We start from the raw sequence: 17,154 nt of genomic DNA, 5'->3' as shown, positions 1-17,154 counted from the left end.
ATTTTCAACAATAGATTTATCAGGTCTGTTTTAATTATGCATGTATCTTAATTACTTAGGTGGGTTTTTCAGGTTGTCTGTGCTATTTCAACCACTGTAGGATGAACATGGATTCACATAAGGCTTTTACTTCATGTTGGATTATTTAGTGTGGGGGCTACAGAATCTGAGTGCAAAGGGCTTGGCACGTCTATGGCAACTGAGACACTATCAGATCGCTTCCCCCTGAGAGGGGTGTATGCCCTCATTCCGAATGTCTTTATTGACCATTTACTGTGTTCACCGCTGTCATAGGCTCCAGGGATACAGTAGTCTCTCCTGCCCTCATGAGCTGAAATTTAAGCAGAGAAGACAAGAAAACAAAAATACAATAGAATGTCAGGTGCTATGAAGAAGAATAAAGCAAGAGAGCGGATGGAGTGGGCCAGTGTGGACACAGCATCCCACTGTCCCAGGAAGAGACAGAGGGAAGCATTAATATTCTCAAAAGGCTCAATGGTGTCCGCACAGCATATGAGAGTATGACCAGGACTAGAAATCAACTCATCTGAGTCCACTGCTCTGCCTCCTTCCACAGGGTCTTTGCCAAGAACCTGGTCTGTTGCCTCTATTAAAAAGTGCCATCTACAGACCAGCTTGGGGCCACTTGCCTTTGTGGGTCAAGAACTGCCCTTGTTATCTATTCTAATCCCAGCATCCCAGCTTTCAGAACAAGAGGCAGGAACATCTCATTTGCCAGAGGCACTACAACCATTTGTCAAGCCCTGTCCTGGAATGTCCTAGCAGGTGGCAGCTGCCTCGAATGAGCTTGGGGAACTGCCAGAAGGGTACAAACTGTTCCCATGGGTTCCTATCAGCAATCGTTCAACTGGTGGAGCTCCCAGACCCTTTTCCACAGCTAGTATGCAGATCAGTGATCTTAATGAGGACAATTTTGGTCCCTGGGGACATTTGACAACATCTGGAAACATATTTCGTTGTTACAATGGATGTGTGTGGGGACTGTTACTGGCATCTAGTCGGTAAAGTCCAGGGATGCTGCTCAACACCCTACCATGTGCAGGACAGCCCTGTCGATTATCCAGTCCAAAAAGTCAATCATGCTAAAGTTAAGAAATCTGGGGTTGTAACCTGGGGACTGACACAGGTCCTAACTGACAATTTTTGAGAGATGAGAGAAGGAAAGGTGGCAAAAGGTGGGGGTGGAGGGAGACAGGTGGTTGTTAGAAGCAAGAGTACTGACACAAAACAGCTCTACTTCAAAGGGTCATTGTGCCAGTAACTTACCTTCTGAGTCTCTTTCCTTATCTCTAAAACAGGAGTTATACTAGTACTTCTGCCTAGGATTATTATGCATGTCAAGCACGGAGCATGTGTCTGGGGCATACATAGTAAAATGTTTAGTAAATAGTATCTGTTGTTATTATCATTAGCTGTTAGAAAGAAACAGGGAGAAAGAGAAAATGCTTCAGGACAAGCAGTTTATTTGACAAATGGAGCTAACATATTCAACCTTAAAAAAAAACACTTTGATTATATTTTTTATAAAAGTTTTAAAATAGCGTTCTTATATGATTATAGAACAAATCTCTGATCTCTATAGCAATTTGGGAAAATACAAACAAGTACAAAGAAGGAACCTAAACTTACACATAACCTTGACCCACGTGCACCCAGAGGTCACTGTTCCACTCCAAGTGTTTTGGTGTATTTCACACCAATTTCTTTCGTACATGTAACCCAGGTGTGGCAGACTTGCCCCAGCTAGCCTTAGTCCTCGCCTTTTGTCCATCTCAGAACTGCACTCATCATGATTTTGAGTCCTCCCGAACACATCCAACCCCACCACACATTAACAAGTAAAATGAGATTCTGAGGTTCTCACAGGGAGTCATGCTGCAGAACACCGTAAAAATCCCTAGTAGACAGCACTGTGGTTTTCCTCAAACCTTGCTACCAGCTTCCCATCTCTTTTCTTTCTCTCTCTTCCTCTTCCAAATGCCTCACAGTCTAAGGAGGATCCTTGGTGGTCTTCAACTTATAAACCTCAGTTGGCAAAAGCAAAGCCTACTGGTTCCTGAACACCCTCCCAGGAAAGAGCCTTGTTCCCTACCTCCCCATCCTCCTCCCCGACCCCGCGCACACTCCAAGCTGTCTATCAGAGTATTCACCTAATGAAAAATCAGTCTTTTTCTGGAATACGGAGGGATGGGTTCCACCGCTAAGGGAAAAACAAAGTCAACAAATAGAAGCTAAGCAATGTGTCCAAAGCCCCACGCTGGTAAGCGGATGTTGGGATTTAGTCCGCATTTGTGCTCTTGACCACTTCACCATGGTGTCTCCTCTCCATGTGGCTGTATGAGTTGCCACTAACGTGGTTGGTTGCCCATAGAACTGACCTTCCTTCTCTGCCTTCCTCCTAAAGCCCTGATTTGTTTAGGAGGCAATGTCTCCAGCCCCTGATGGAAGCCAGTTATCTTAGTCTGTTTAGGTTGCTGTGACAAAAATGTCATCGATCAGGTGGCTAAACAGCAAACACTGGTATCTCAGATCTGAAGGACTGTGGAGTCCAAGATCAAGATGTCAGCTGATCTGATTCCTGGTGAGGACTGTCTTCCTGATTTGCAGATAACCACCTTCTTACTATATTCTCACATGGTGAAGAACAATGCCTCTCTTGTCTCTTCTATAAGGGCATTAATCTCAGTCACGGGGGCTTTACCCTCATGGTCTATCACCTCTCCAAGGCCCCACTTCCTAATACCATCCCACTGGAGATTAGGGCTTCAACATATGAATTTAGCAGGAGGGGGTACACACTTAGTTTATAGCACCATTCATGGCAATCCCATTTGCCTTCACTGGACACCCATTCTTTGGGGCTCCCTTGCAGGTAGAGGTGGTCATGAGACCCACTTTGAGCCAACTGGATGTAAGAGGAAGTCTGCTAGGGGAGGGCTTCTGGGAAAGATGATTAGTCTTAGGTGCTACCCCTCATGGTCCTGAAGCTGCTGCAGTCACTGCGGAAGATGGCAGAAGGGAATAAGGAAAGAGCTGTTCCGCCAATGACACTCCGCAGACCCCTCGGACCTCCTCCATCTGGACTTCTCATGGAATGTCAAAATGTCCTTATGCTTTAAGTGGAGTGACCAACTGTTTTGGTTTGCCTGGGCCAATCCCAGTTTTAGCATTGACAGTCCCATGTCCTGGAAAACCCCTGAGTCCCAGGCAAAATGGAACAGTTTGTCAGCCAAGATTTAAGATATTATTAATCATTCATTGCAGTGTTACTTACAATAGCCAAGATATCGGAGCAACCTAAATGCCCATCAACAGATAAGTGGATAAAAATGCTGTGGTAAATATATACAATAGAATATTACTTGGCCATTAAAAGGAAGGAAATCTTACCATTTTCAACAGCACAAATGGAGCTAGAAGGCGTTTATAAAGAATATGATTGTCTAACCAATATGCTATACACTTAAAACTAATACAAAATAACATTGAATGTAAACTCTAATTTTTAAAAAATTTTAAAAGGCACTATTAATCAGATGTTCTATTACTTGCGGCTGAAGACATATTCACTGATACATGTATGTGGATATGTGCATTTTTAAGATCAAAACATACAGACATATGCTCTGCTCATTGTGAGCATAATATGATGATAATTTTCTAATGCTATTAAATAATATTGTTCAAAAGACACTGATATAGTTCATGCAAAGCACTTTCAAAGCTTGGTTGGAACTTCTGAATAAGCCACGTTAATTGCTCTCTGCACAATTAACATTCTCTGCTGCCAGTATGTTCCACAGAGAGAGGTCATCTTCAAGAAAATGATCATTGCAGGAAGAAGAAAGCCAGCCTGTGTCGTTTGCATCTCAGCCTCTCACACAGGGACAACGAAGAAAGTGGGTCATTGTACCAGCTTTGGGAGGGGAGAGGTGATCAGGCTCTGTCAGAAGACAAGTGCTGCTGCTTTAGAAAATTTCTTTGAAACCAACATGGTCCGGAGCCTTGTGGAAAGCCAGCAGAGACACAATGGGAAGGCCTAAGCAGAATGACAGAGGAAAGGATTGACTTTTAAAAGTAATATTGAATTGGGCCCATCTTTTATAAATTGTGGATGCACTGGACGTCTTGGGATGGGTGGGAAGAAGAAGAAACAGCTGGTCATAGGGATGGAGCATTGGTCTGGGCTGTGAAGCTTGGATCTGAGTCCAAGTCACCGCAAACCTCTTCTATAACTAAAAGAAAAACTCTGATTTTCTACATTTCTGACACCAAATGTGTGGGTTTTCCCCTACTAAGCAATAGTTTAATTCTCAGGGGACACTAGCTGGGTGTCTAGAATCCAACTCAACTCTGACGCTCATGGCCCAGGGTCAGCGCAGACCCCACCGGTTAAGGACTCAGTCCCACTTCAGATGCCAAGGACAGGTCCAGGCCACCAGTACTTCCGACAAACTCACTGCAAACTTGGGGTTTCCACGACCCTTTCTTCAGGTTCAATAATTTGCTAGAACTGCTTACAAAACTCAGGAAAACATTCACCTGTATTCACTAATTTATTATAAAAAATATTGCAAAGGATACAGATGAACAGTTAGATGAAAAGTTTCCTATAATTCCTATTTTCACCAATTGGAAGCTCCCCAAACTTCATATTTGAGGCATTTTTATGAGGCTACATTACAGAGGTAGGATGGACTATTAACTCAATCTGCAGCCCCTTTCCCCTCACCGAGAATGGGGCATGAGGCTGAATGTTCCAAGCTCCTGGTCATGCCTTGGTCTTCCCGGTGACCAGACCGCATCCTGCTCCGGTCCAGGGGCCCCAGCCACCTGTCCTCTCATTCACATACAAAAACACACTCTGACCACTCTGGAAATTCCCAGGATCTGAGAAGCTCTTGTGTCAGGAATAGGAGTCAAAGAACAAACAGAATCAAAGATGTTCCTAGCACACTATCATTCCGGAAATTGTAAGAGTTTCAGGAGCTCTTTGCCAGGAACTGGGGGCAAAGGCCAAAAACATACTTTATTATACCACAGTGACTTTGAGCAAGCCATTCCCTTCTCCAGACCTCTTTTTCCTCATGTATAAAATGATGGGTTTCAACGAACTCTGGAGCCCTGTTCTATTAGCACATAGATGAATTAAAATGCTTTAGACCCAGCCAGACCTGAGTGTGGATCTCAGTTCCACCGTTCGTTGGCTATACAACTGAGCAAGTTCCACACTGCTCTGGGTCTCACAGTTGAAAGGAATAATACCTTTGTTTCAGGGTTTTATGAAAATGAAATTAGCTTATGTGTGGGGAGCAGGCAGTCCCACGCTTGGTACATACATATGAGAGGCTACTTCAGTCCACCCCTCCACCCTGGGTAAGGGGGTGAGTCAGCTGGCAGACACTCCGGAAAACGCTTAGCCAACATTCCTACGTCAAAGGATTAGTCTCACTTTCTAGTGCTATTTCACCTTCCTCCAGCCTAATGGCACTGAGATGATGGATATGTACATTTGTTTAGTGTTTCTTGCATTAATGAACTTCAACACTCTCCACGGGGGAGGGTAAGGGTTGAGACAGCTCCAGGGAGCCCGTGAGCTCAGCTATCTCTCAGCCTCATGCTGGGGACCAAGGGAGCAGAGAGGTGCCCGCCATAGGCTCAGGTGACTCATCTCTGAAAGGGAAAGTTTTGTGACACATCACTGAAGACCATGCTGCCTGTTTTCTCCCGGTGGCACAAGTCTGATCTGTGCATTAACTGGCTTCTCCCTTGCATAAGCAGACTCTTGTTTCTGGATGTGACACTGTTTCCAAAAGCATGTCACCTCCCTCAAGCACAGATTATTCCTCTCTGCCAGGGGTTTTCTAGATTGACCCTGTTTTGATTCATCTGGGAGAGAAAATTACCAACAGTGAAAAACTCATCAAGCTGAACACTTGCGATTTCTGCCCTTTCTGTGTGTACGCTACATGTCAATTAAAATTTTACCTGGAAAAATTACCGACAATATTGCTAAGTGTTGTTTCAAACCTAAAAGGGTACTATTGGCCTTTTTTAAAACTATATAAATATTATATAAATATGGCCTCCCTGTAAAAAAGTCAAATAATACAAAAATATAATCATAGCTGGCATTTATTATTGTTTTTATACTATCGGCACCAGGCTCTGGGCCAAACATTTTACACAAATCATCTCCACTAACTCTCACAGCAACCCTGGGAGGTGAGTACTATTGCTATCATCCCTCGGATGGTGTTAGGGACTTGCTCAGGTCACAGAGTAAGTGACAGGAACTTGAACCCTGGCAGTCTGATCTCTCACCTGGGAGTAGGAAAGTCCCATGTGGTTGTTGGAGTTCAGGGAAGACAGAAATCGGAGTCGCTTGGGGGAAGGCTTCTCAGCTTCGAGGTGCCAGGTACAGGAAGGGGACAATCTGGATGGTCAGGGAAAAAGGTACCGGGCACTTGAGTAGAGGGGACAGCTTAGTCAAACGCTGGCTGTAGAAAGTGGCGTGGTACCCCTGGACTAATGACAGTGAAGACACCACCCAAGTAGGACGTGTTGGTGACTTACAGATCTGGGTTATGAAGGACTTGATATGGAAGCCATCCTAGGTTCTCAAGTGAGAGCATGGCACAACAATCTGTCTATGAAAGTCAGTTTGGGAGAAATGGTGACAATTATGTGTGCACCAAGGAGAAAGAAAGGGCATCCTCATTCTGAACTTTTCTTTAAAGAGCTCCATGGACTTTCTGGAAGATGTGTTTACTCATGAATATTCAGCAGGTTTGATACATTATGGCCCAGGGCCCAAATCTGGTGCCTGGTTTGGTATACAACCCATGAGGTAAGACTTGTTTTTGCATTTATAAATGGTTGAGGGGGGAATCAAAAGAAAAATAACATTTCTGGACACATTAAAGTTATATGAAATTCAAAATTCAGTGTCCATAAATCGTGTTTTATTGGAACACAGCCATGCCCATTCATTTGTGTATTATCTTTGGCTGCTTATGTGCTACAACAGCAGAGTTGAGTAATTGTGACAGAGACCATATGGCCAGCAAAGTCTAAACTTTTTACTAGCTGGCCCTTTATAGAAAAATTTTGTTGGGTTCTGATCTTCAGAAAGAACCATGGTAATTAATCAGAGACTAACCAAGTTGCTAGAGGTAGAAGAACTCTCACCTTCTAAGGATGAAGAAATCAATGCCTGGAGAGGGGAATACTGATCATTGATTCATTGACTTGCTAACTTATCCAATTAGTCAATCACCTAGAAAACACTTATTGAGAGCCTAGTGTGTGTCGGGCTTTCTGACTCAATTTTCACTTCCAAGAGACATCAGAAATCAAGGCCAGCTACCAGGGCCACATGGCAAGACATCAGGCCTCTCACTAGCCACTCAGCTTTGACCGAAGGTCCAGAGCCCATGACCACTTTCTTCTCTGGGCTCCAGGGGGAGCTGGGCTGTGGCCAGTGTATACAAGGTCGGCCAAAAGATTTCCTGCAGGCACCTGCTGATGCAATCTGGCAGTTTCTGCGATAGCATTTGTCCTTCACATCCTTTGCTTCACTGAAGGAGATATTAAGTTTTGTGATTTCATTTCTTAGTTTCTACTTTTATCCCCCAATCACTTGGCAAGATAGTGCCTAGACTAGACATATAAGCCATCCCATTGGATGGCTCAGTGAGCTATGAAAGGGAGGGAGTTCTGGCTCTGGGTTTCCCTAATCCTAGCTCTGAGGCCCTGGGCTGAGTGACCCACAAAGAATGAAAGATGTAGACAAAAATTAACCTCCAAACAGGTGACAGAGAGTGTAAGGGGGAGAAAGAAGAAGGAGGAGAAGAAGATGGAAGTGGAAAAGGAGGAGGAGAGGGGGAGGGGAGAGGAGGGGAGGGAAATGGAAGGAAGAGGAGAGGGGAAGAGGAGAGGAGAGGAGAAGAAACAACATAAATGTCCAATAATATGACATTGGTTGCATACATAATCTTACAACTATACAAGGAAAACTCAACAATCATTTAAAAATAATTGCAGCCCTGGCTGGGTGGCTCAGCTGGTTGGAGTGTCATCCGGTACACCAAAAATTTGCAGGTTCGATCCCTGGTCGGGGCACATATATAGGCTGTGGGTTCAATCCCTGGTCAGGGCATGCATGGGAGGCAACTGATCAATGTCCCCCTCTTACATCGATGTTTCTCTCTCTCTCTCTCTCTCTCTCTCTCTCTCTCAGATCAATAAACATATTCTCAGGTGAGAAAAAAGTTATTGCTGACCAGCTTGTTTGCAATATTTTCTCAAAAAGAAAATTGAGAAATGTAGAAAACTTAAGTGAGAATAAAATAAAATTGAGAAGCCCTGGCTGGTATAGCTCACTGGATTGAGTACCAGCCTGTGAACCAAAAGGTCGCCAGTTCGATTCCCAGTCAGGGCACATGCCTGGGTCAGGTCCCCAGCTGAGGGCAAGAGAGAGGCACCCAATCAATGTATCTCTCACACATCAATGTTTCTCTCCCTCTCTTTCTCCCTTCCTTTCCCTCTCTTTAAAAATAAATAAATAGTCTAAAATAAAATAAAATAAAATAAAATAAAATAAAAAGAAACGAAAAGAAAATACAGCCAACCTGGACTAGGTGAAGTAAGACACTAAGGTGATAAGATTACCAGATTTAGCAAATAATAACATAGGGCACCAGATTACATTTGAATTTCAGATAAATATCAAATCATTTTTAGTATAAGGACACCAACATGCAATATTTAGAACATACTTATATTAAAAACATGATTTATTGCTTATCTGTAATTCAGATCTAACTGGGTATCCTTTGTTTTCTCTGGCAAGCCTATAAAACAGGGGAGACCAGACTTTCAAAAGCAACCTCATTTTCTGATTTTAGCCCAGGAGGCCAGTTTTGTGTTTGGGGAAGAGGAAAGCCTGCAGACCGGAGTGGTGAGAATAATGGCGTCGCCTCACCTTATTCCTCTCCATTGCCGCTGGAGAGCCCTCTGATGACAAGTTTCTGGTTGGTGTGGGAGTTTGAGAAGACAGCAAAAAAAAAAGCCCCACAGAGAATTAACAAAAATGGCCAGCAGACTGACTGATGGGAGTAGAAAATTGGGAACAATTTGGGAACGTATGTCAAGGGGCTTGAAAACATTTAGTGACTTTAGTGACTCCATTTCTATGATCTCATCTTCAGGAGATCATTAAGAAATCCATAAAGATTTAAATATGATTATGTGCAATATAGCTTAGTTTCCAATAGCAAAAAAACTGGAAGCAGCCTCAATGTTCAACAATAGTAGAGGACTGCTTAAATAAATTATGGTATATATATGCATAATGGAATTCCACACAGGCACTAAAAATGATGCTCAGAAGAGATGTTATTGATATTTTTAAAAACTGATTAAGAATTATTTTTAATTCTTTTTTTTTAAGAGAGAGAGGGGAAGGGAGGGAGAAAGGGAGAGAAACATGGATGTGAGAGAGGAACATCAATTCGTTGCCTTTGGCCCCCACCGGGGACTAAACCCTGCAACCACAGCATGTGCCCTGTTGGGGAATCAAACCAGCAACTTTTCTCTTTGCAGGACAACAGCCAATGCACTAAGCCACACTGGCCAGGACTGGTTAAGAAATCTTAATCCAGTCCTGGCAAGGTTGCTCAGTGAATTAGAGTGCTGTCCCATACACCAAAAAAGGTTGCAAGTCCGATCCCCAGGCAAGGCACATACTTAGGTTGGGAGTTCGATCCCTGGTTGGGGCACATACAGGAGGTAACCAGTGGATGTTTCTCTCTCACATTAGTTTCTTTTTCACATCGATGTTTCTTTCTCTCTCTCTCTCTCAAATCAGTAAACATACCTTGGAGTGAGAATTGAAAAAAATAAATAAATAAATATTGATCTAATTTTGCAAAGTACATATGCATACAAAAAAAAAAAAAAGACAGCAAGACTCCATCAAAATATTATAGTGATTATCGTGAACAAATTTTTATTTCTTTCATTTGCTTCTTTGTACTGTAATTTTTTATAATACGCATGTATTATCTGGATTTTTAAAAAGCTTTTTAAGGTTTTAAAATTTTTTTAAAGTTTTTGGTTGTTGTTTTAAATTACCATGGGCCACCCCTTTCCTCAGAGGCGAACACAGACCGTCTTGGTACTGCAGCCGCGGCAGTGGAAGAGTGAGGTTCCCTCCTTGCCCTTGTCTCCTCAGCCTCGCTCGAGCCGCAGAGCTCACATTTGGGCTAGCAGCCCATCTGCATGTTAGTATGAACCCTGACCTGCATCCTTCAAGCCTTTGCTCCCTTCAACTCCTTTTCCCATCCCAGAATACCTTGGTGTCAGACTAATTCCTATCTTATGCATCCTTTGTGACAACTTCCGCGCCCACTCTGGAGCCTTCCTGATGCTCCCAGGCTCAATCGGCTCCTCCTCCTACATGCTGCCCCAGCCTCCTAATAATCATTCAGGCACTTGTGTTTCTTCCTAAATGGGCTGGGCATCCTTTAAGGACTTTGCCTCTTCCCTCTGTGGTTCTAGCATATTACCATGTCTGACACAGCACAGGAAATACACGATGAAGAAAGACAAGCTGTCGGGCAGGCAAGGAAGAGTACCCACAGTCCTGGATTTGTCTTGAAACAGGGCCTCAAGACTACAAGTGCAAGTAGACAATTTTCAGATTCCATGATAGAGACCTCACAAGGGCAGTAGCATCAAAGGTAGTGAGTCACCCCCAGAGAAATCCAATTAAACATTGTAATTCAAGTGATCCTACTTTGCAGGCTGCTATCAACAGTTTCTATTCTGAGCTCTCTCAGCATCGGGGTCCTCCTGTGCCTTCCATTCTCCATTACCTGCTGAGTACCAGTGCGATGTCTCCCCTCCCAAACCTTCCCTTCCCGCCCTGCATCCACCTCCCTCTCTCTCATGCCAATACCAACAAAAGCTAACATCTATTTGAGCACTGGGCCTAGCACTATCTAATTCTCACAATCTGTAGGACAGGTCTTATCATTAGCAACTTTATAGATGGTTCAGAGAAGTTAAATAAGTCACCTCAGATCACACAGCTGGCAAGAAATAAAGACAAGATTTGAAAAAAAAGACAGTCTGACTCCAGAGCCCTGACCATTGCCACAACAAACTGGCTAGAGATGCCACCTACATATACCAAGTTGTCCCCTTCTGGCCCAGTGCCCCCATCCTGTGCCTCATTCTTGCAGTCAGGAGCCTTTTAAAATGCTTTCAAACTATGACAATTCCAAAGGGATCAGCTTTCTTGCGGGACGGCTCTAGCCCCATCTCATAATTTCCATTAGCCCTCAAAATGTTTAAAAATGTTTTTGAGATGGACGATAGACATCTTTCCCCATGTCATGTAATGTATAATAAAAAACTTGGAGAAAATTATACTATTTTTATTGATCTATCCCACTCAATCTGAGTAAAATCCGTGGGCCTGCTACGACGGCAAATGCAATTTTCAGATAAATCCCCTATCCTTCCTTGTGAGCAGATTGCTGGCCCCAAGCCCCTCCTGTACAGAAATTCTAAAGCTCTCATTTCTTTCAACTGAGGGGGAAAAAAAAAGCTTAGAAACACAATCTGCTTGCCCCAAACCCCAAGAAAGTCTCCTCCGTCCCTCTTCCCACCGGCCTCTCTGTAGCCTACGGATTGGGCCACCCAGGAGCTCAGCCTTACTCCTACCAAGGTCCCAGCCTTCAAGCATCCTTTTCCAAGCCTGGAGCTATCCATAATCCCCACTCACATCTCCCTTTACACTTACTGCACCTTCAGAAACAGATCTGCTTCTGATAATAACTAAACTGACATTTACATCAACCTTATGTTTACTCAGCACCATTGATCAGTGGCCTCCTTCGTACGGAAGCAGGATCCTAGGGCTTGGTGAACCACAAAGAAAAAACAAGAATCTCCTGCTGGGTGCCCCAAAGCCGGGCAGGGTAGGGGTATAGTTAGTGGTTCTCTGGCAAATATTTATCTACTGGCTGGGAGGAGGGGAACAGGTAGAAGCCTTGGTCTGTATTACTTGCCAAACACCATAATTTAATACTCCCTACAGGTAGGCCAGAATCCTGAAATTTAACATCACTGACTGGAATTACAGGTGGGCAAATTTGGGGGCGCCCTTCAACATTCTTTAAATATTTATTCCACATTTGTTTTAGAAGAGAAGTTGAGTGCTGTGTGAGAAAAAGATTATCACAGGTGGCAGTGACAACGATGATGACGATGCCAATGATGACGATGATTTTAGCTATCATTTATTCAGACTCTACCATGTGCTAGCCATTAGGTGCTTTATACAGAGTATCTCAGTTTATCCCCGTAAGGGTTATAACACCCCTTGAGGTAGATGCTATGTGACCATCTCTCTTTAAAGATGAAGATCATGCAGCTCAAAGAAGTTAAGTGGCTCACACAGACTCATACAACTAGTTAAATGGTGAAGCCTGGGCACTAATCCAAGCAGTCTGACTTGGGTGTCCCTATTAAGGCAGCAAGGAGCCTCCCCTCCTTGTGCTATGAAATTCAGCACTGACATTAATTCAGCATAACCCTCTTCAAAAACAACAGAAATTCTGCAGATAGCAAACCTCACTATACTTAGACCACCTATTGCTATTCACAAATGGCCCTTGGGGGAGTGGGTGTCATGCACCTGTAATGGACAAAAGTTGGAATTTCCCATTCTCAGTATCCAAATCCTAGTCTTGTGGAACCGTTCAGTCGTTGTGAGAGACGTTAGAAAAGGAAGCAGGCCCTCTTCCTCAGGTTCAGCCAACAAGAAGCTCTTGCCCAAGACCTTGACCAAGGAGTAAATGACACAGGGAAGAAAGGATGGTGAAGTCAGACCTATGGTGTATAATGGCACTCGCAATGGTGTCCTTGCCAGGTTGGTCTTGTGGCCAGGCTTCTGGAGCCCTCTTGATTCCTATCCATTTTCCAAACCTGGTTCTTCAGACTCCCTTTGATTCCAGGATCCCCTACCCCAGTAAATTCTCTTTTTGCTTGAGTCAGAGAGGGTTGATTTCTGTTGCGTACAGCCAAGCACACTAACCAAAACAAGCTTGTCTCCCAAGTGGCTCCTGCCAACCACACGTCTTCCCTCAGAGGGAATTGTTGATGGGGACTATATTCTCCATCTTATGTCACCTTAGTGCTCCTATTCTGGCACCATCTATGAGTTGGTACCTGACTTATTTGCCCCTTAACTCAGTTTAGACAAAAAAAATGTCAGTAAAAGAATGTTAGAAATGACTTATTATTAGATTGGGGCTTGCGCTGTATGGTTTTGGGGACAGATTAAAGGAGAAGGGTATTTACTCTGGACTGGATGTTACTAGAAAATGGGATGATTCTCTGATAGGGCATCTTAATTATTCTTATCTATAAAGTGACAAGAACACAGTAAGGAAGCAGCAGTCACTCTTATGGGCCAAGATATGGAAATGTTTTGTCATTTTTATTGTTTAGGCAATGTTCATGTCTTTATTTGCTTTCAGACACACTTGTAAAGTAGTCTTGTTGTCTTGATTGATCACAGTCTCAGAATGGCCTTGTCTGATGTTGGCTATCGGCAAAATTATTGTTCAACAGAACACTCTGGCCTTGCTGTGAGAGCTGGGCTAGCTCCTGGCTGCCAGGGATGCCTTTCTCTTTCTTGAAGTGGAGGAACTAATTTATATACTTATCACCTCCCCATAAGTAATTATGAGAATCTTGATTGCAGGGACGAGTCTTCCCCATTCTCATTTTCTCTGCAGAGCCCAGCACAGTGCCTGGCATACGGAAGTCCTCTGTGAATGCCCACGGAACTAAACTATGGGCACAGGGAACTCTCTCGGACCTGGTGCTGTGGTGAGCTTGCTAAGGCATATTCTCAAAATTTAAAAACATAGCTCCTACAAATAAGCAATGAACACTTGTCAGAATGAAATTTTAAGACATTGATGAGGGAACCAGTAAGATGGTAAATCTCGTTCCCAGAGCACTTAAGGAACTGGATTCAGCAGCACTTTTTAATAACAACCTTAAAATAAGATTGCCAAGTTAAGTAGAAAGCTGGTTAACAGCCTTGAGGGCAATAAAACCATTACCTTTAGGATTAGCATTTCTACTGGATAAAATCTAAAATTCATGGGAACCCTGATCTTATAGTTGGTTGGGCAGAAGTGTGGGTGGCTCAGGATTTAAAATTGGCATCTGAATTAAGAGCAGTCTTATGGGAGTATGCCCTGAAACTTGCAAGCTGAGACCTTAACTCCAAGTAAATAGTGTCAGAATTAGATTGAATTATTGGATATCCAGCTGGCGTCGGAGAATCAGTGCATTGGTGTGAAAAAGCAACACATATTTGGTGTCAGAAGAAAACCACCTTTGGTGTCAGAAGTGGTGATAAAGCTCACTTGTATACCAGGACACACAAAATGAGAACCGCCCCCGTGGCCAGACCCACATCACAGATCTAAACCTAAGTCATCCTGGCCCCTGGTTTAGTAGTTCAGTTGGTTAGGGCACCATTCCTACATGCCAAGGCTGTGGGTTCAATCCCCGGGTCAGGGCACATACAAGAATCAACCAATGAGTTCATAAATAAGTGGAACAACAAATCACTGTTTCTCTCTCTCTTTAAAATCAATAAATCAAAAAATATTAAATTTAAACCTAAGTCAGCCTGCACTTACAGAAAACATCTGAAACACCTGTCGAGAAAACCTAACAGACACCAATCACAATCCTCCAACTCAGCTTTGACTAGCTTAGCTTACCCAAAAAGATAGGACCTACTAACCTTGGAAGGAGATCCCGTAGCCAGTCATGCCGTTTCCATGGTGCATCTTCTAATGCTCCGTCAACTTCACTCTTGCCCAAAATCCCTGAGGAAGAGTGCTTCACTGCTTGCGAAACACTGTACTACCCCAATCCATAGGTTGTTTTCCCTGGCATAAAGGACATCAAACTTGCCACTAAATTGTTTTAGTTCTGTCATCTGATGGTGATGTCAGAAAACACCACACAAAAAAGTTTCAGAGAAGTTAAATAATTTGCCCAAGGTCACCGAGCTGGCAAGCATCTCAGCTGGGACACCAACTCTTTCACAGGCAAAGCCCTTCACCTTAATCACACTATGTGCTGCCTCTGGCTGTGCCTACTACTTGCCACCACCTACCAGAGGTGGCAGTCACAGGCCCCTGGCTCAGTGTGGCTGAGTAAGTGTTTCCTAATCATCGGGCATTTGCATATCACTATGGAAATGTTTGCCAGATCTCATGCCCTCTCCTCTATCATTTATTCAATATTTTTCTTTACATTGGCCATTTTTTATATAAAAATTTTAAATACATAACCTTTTATAGCACCATAAGCAAAAAACCAATATTTTTCCTTAAAAGACATGAAAACAAGCCCTGATCAGTTACCTCAGTTGGTTAGAGCATCATCCCAATATGCCAAGGTTGTGAGTTTAATTCCTGGTCAGGCGACATACAAGAATCAACCAATAAATGTATAAATGAATGGAACAAATGAATCAATGTTTCTCTCTCTATATATAATAAAACAGATACAACTAAAAGACACGAAATAAGTTCATAATTAATGTTTTCCCAAATAGCGTACTACCTAAAATCACCCCAGCATGTACCTCAGTTCCAACTAAGGTCACTCAGCCAAGTCTCATCCAAGTCCCACCTCCAAGCCAATCCTCTTTCAGCCACAGCATGGATCCCTTGACCATGTTTCTAGTTAACTATGTGAGGGCAGCAAGCAGAGAGGAACTGAAAGTTTCTTGAGATGGCTCAATGAGACCAAAGGGAAAACCAGAGTGATGACAGACAACAGATGGCCAGAGGGCTGGCTCCTCCAGGCAGTTAATGATTGCCTGGGCAGGACTCCCTGAATTTAATCACCAGAGCGCGCACAGACTGAAGCAAACCTACTCTAAGTTGTCCTCGGAGCAGATGGAGTTTTCCCCCAGAGCCTCTCAAGGCCAGTTACAGAGGGCCGGTGAGGCAGTGTGAGCACTTGAAGACATGGACTAGCAGTGGATACTCTCCATCTTCAAGGTGGAAGGAGGGTACAGAGTTCGCTTTTCATGATCTGATACAGCTCACAAACTCCATTTGGAGAAACCTCATGTCAAACCAAAATGCCAGTTTATTCAGACATTTTCTAAAGTATTGCTTTCCAAGTGAAATTTCGATCTCATTCTATAAATGGACAATTTGTGTCTTGGCTCAAACTCTAGCTTCACAACTATTTCACAGGTTGCAGAAAGACTTGCCTAAGAATTCTCATGGCTAATATGTAAGGGGTACTTATAAAGGGCTGGGCTCTATACTGTTGTTTTCCTGCATTAGTTCATTTAACCTTCACTTCAACTCCATAAAGTAGGAATTGTCATTATACCACTTGTACAGATGAGGAACCTGTGGCTTAAGGTGTATACAGTCATTCAGTTTTAGAGCTGGGAATACACTTCTGCACTAGCTGGCTCCAGAACCACCTTTACCGTTATTACACTCTAATCCCAAAATCCCTCAGTGAAGAAGCTCAGAAATCCCACGTCTCCCAGCTCTTGGCTTCCTCACGTGATTGCTTTAAAAAGTAAAAATGAAAAAGGAGATGTGTGTCAGTTTTTAGAGGTCAAGAACAAGAGAACTGAAATAGAGTGAATTAAATGCGATTATTGTTGAATAAATTCCACTTCTGGGCATAAGTTTTCAGAAAGCTTACCATTATAATTTTCTTGCTACATATAGCATTAGGTTCAACTAAAGGCTTTATAAATGGATTTCGATGATGGATATGATAATGAAGACAACAGATGGCATCAGAATTCTCATACACCACAGGAGACCACAGACATACACTTCATTCTGATTCTGATCACGATTCTAACCTAATGGAGCAAGATGTACTTATTGCTGTGTGAGGAGACAGGCCAACACAGGGCAGATTTTATACCTCTTGTCTGAGGCCAATTGGCATCAAAGAAAAGAACGCGTTATGAAAAAAAGTCATCTGCAAGCAGCTGAGGGACACCAGGATTCTTCTAATTCACCCAGGGAAGAGGTCAGGGCA

The 17,154-nt window shown here is 43.2% G+C and overlaps 1 protein-coding gene across 1 annotated transcript in view; it reads right to left on the bottom strand.

Annotated features, from left to right (window-relative positions):
- The window catches only part of BMERB1 (bMERB domain containing 1), a 105,743-nt gene that overhangs the window by 12,473 nt on the left and 76,116 nt on the right, over positions 1 to 17,154 (bottom strand). The window lies entirely within an intron of this gene.

The sequence above is a fragment of the Pteronotus mesoamericanus genome, unplaced genomic scaffold (genome assembly GCF_021234165.1).
Source record: "Pteronotus mesoamericanus isolate MK-2021 breed Mesoamerican mustached bat unplaced genomic scaffold, CSHL_Meso_final scaffold_167, whole genome shotgun sequence".
In the NCBI taxonomy this organism is placed as follows: Eukaryota; Metazoa; Chordata; class Mammalia; order Chiroptera; family Mormoopidae; genus Pteronotus; species Pteronotus mesoamericanus.
The sequence above is the reverse complement of the archived record's forward strand: the minus strand, read 5'-3'. Positions and strand labels throughout refer to the sequence as shown.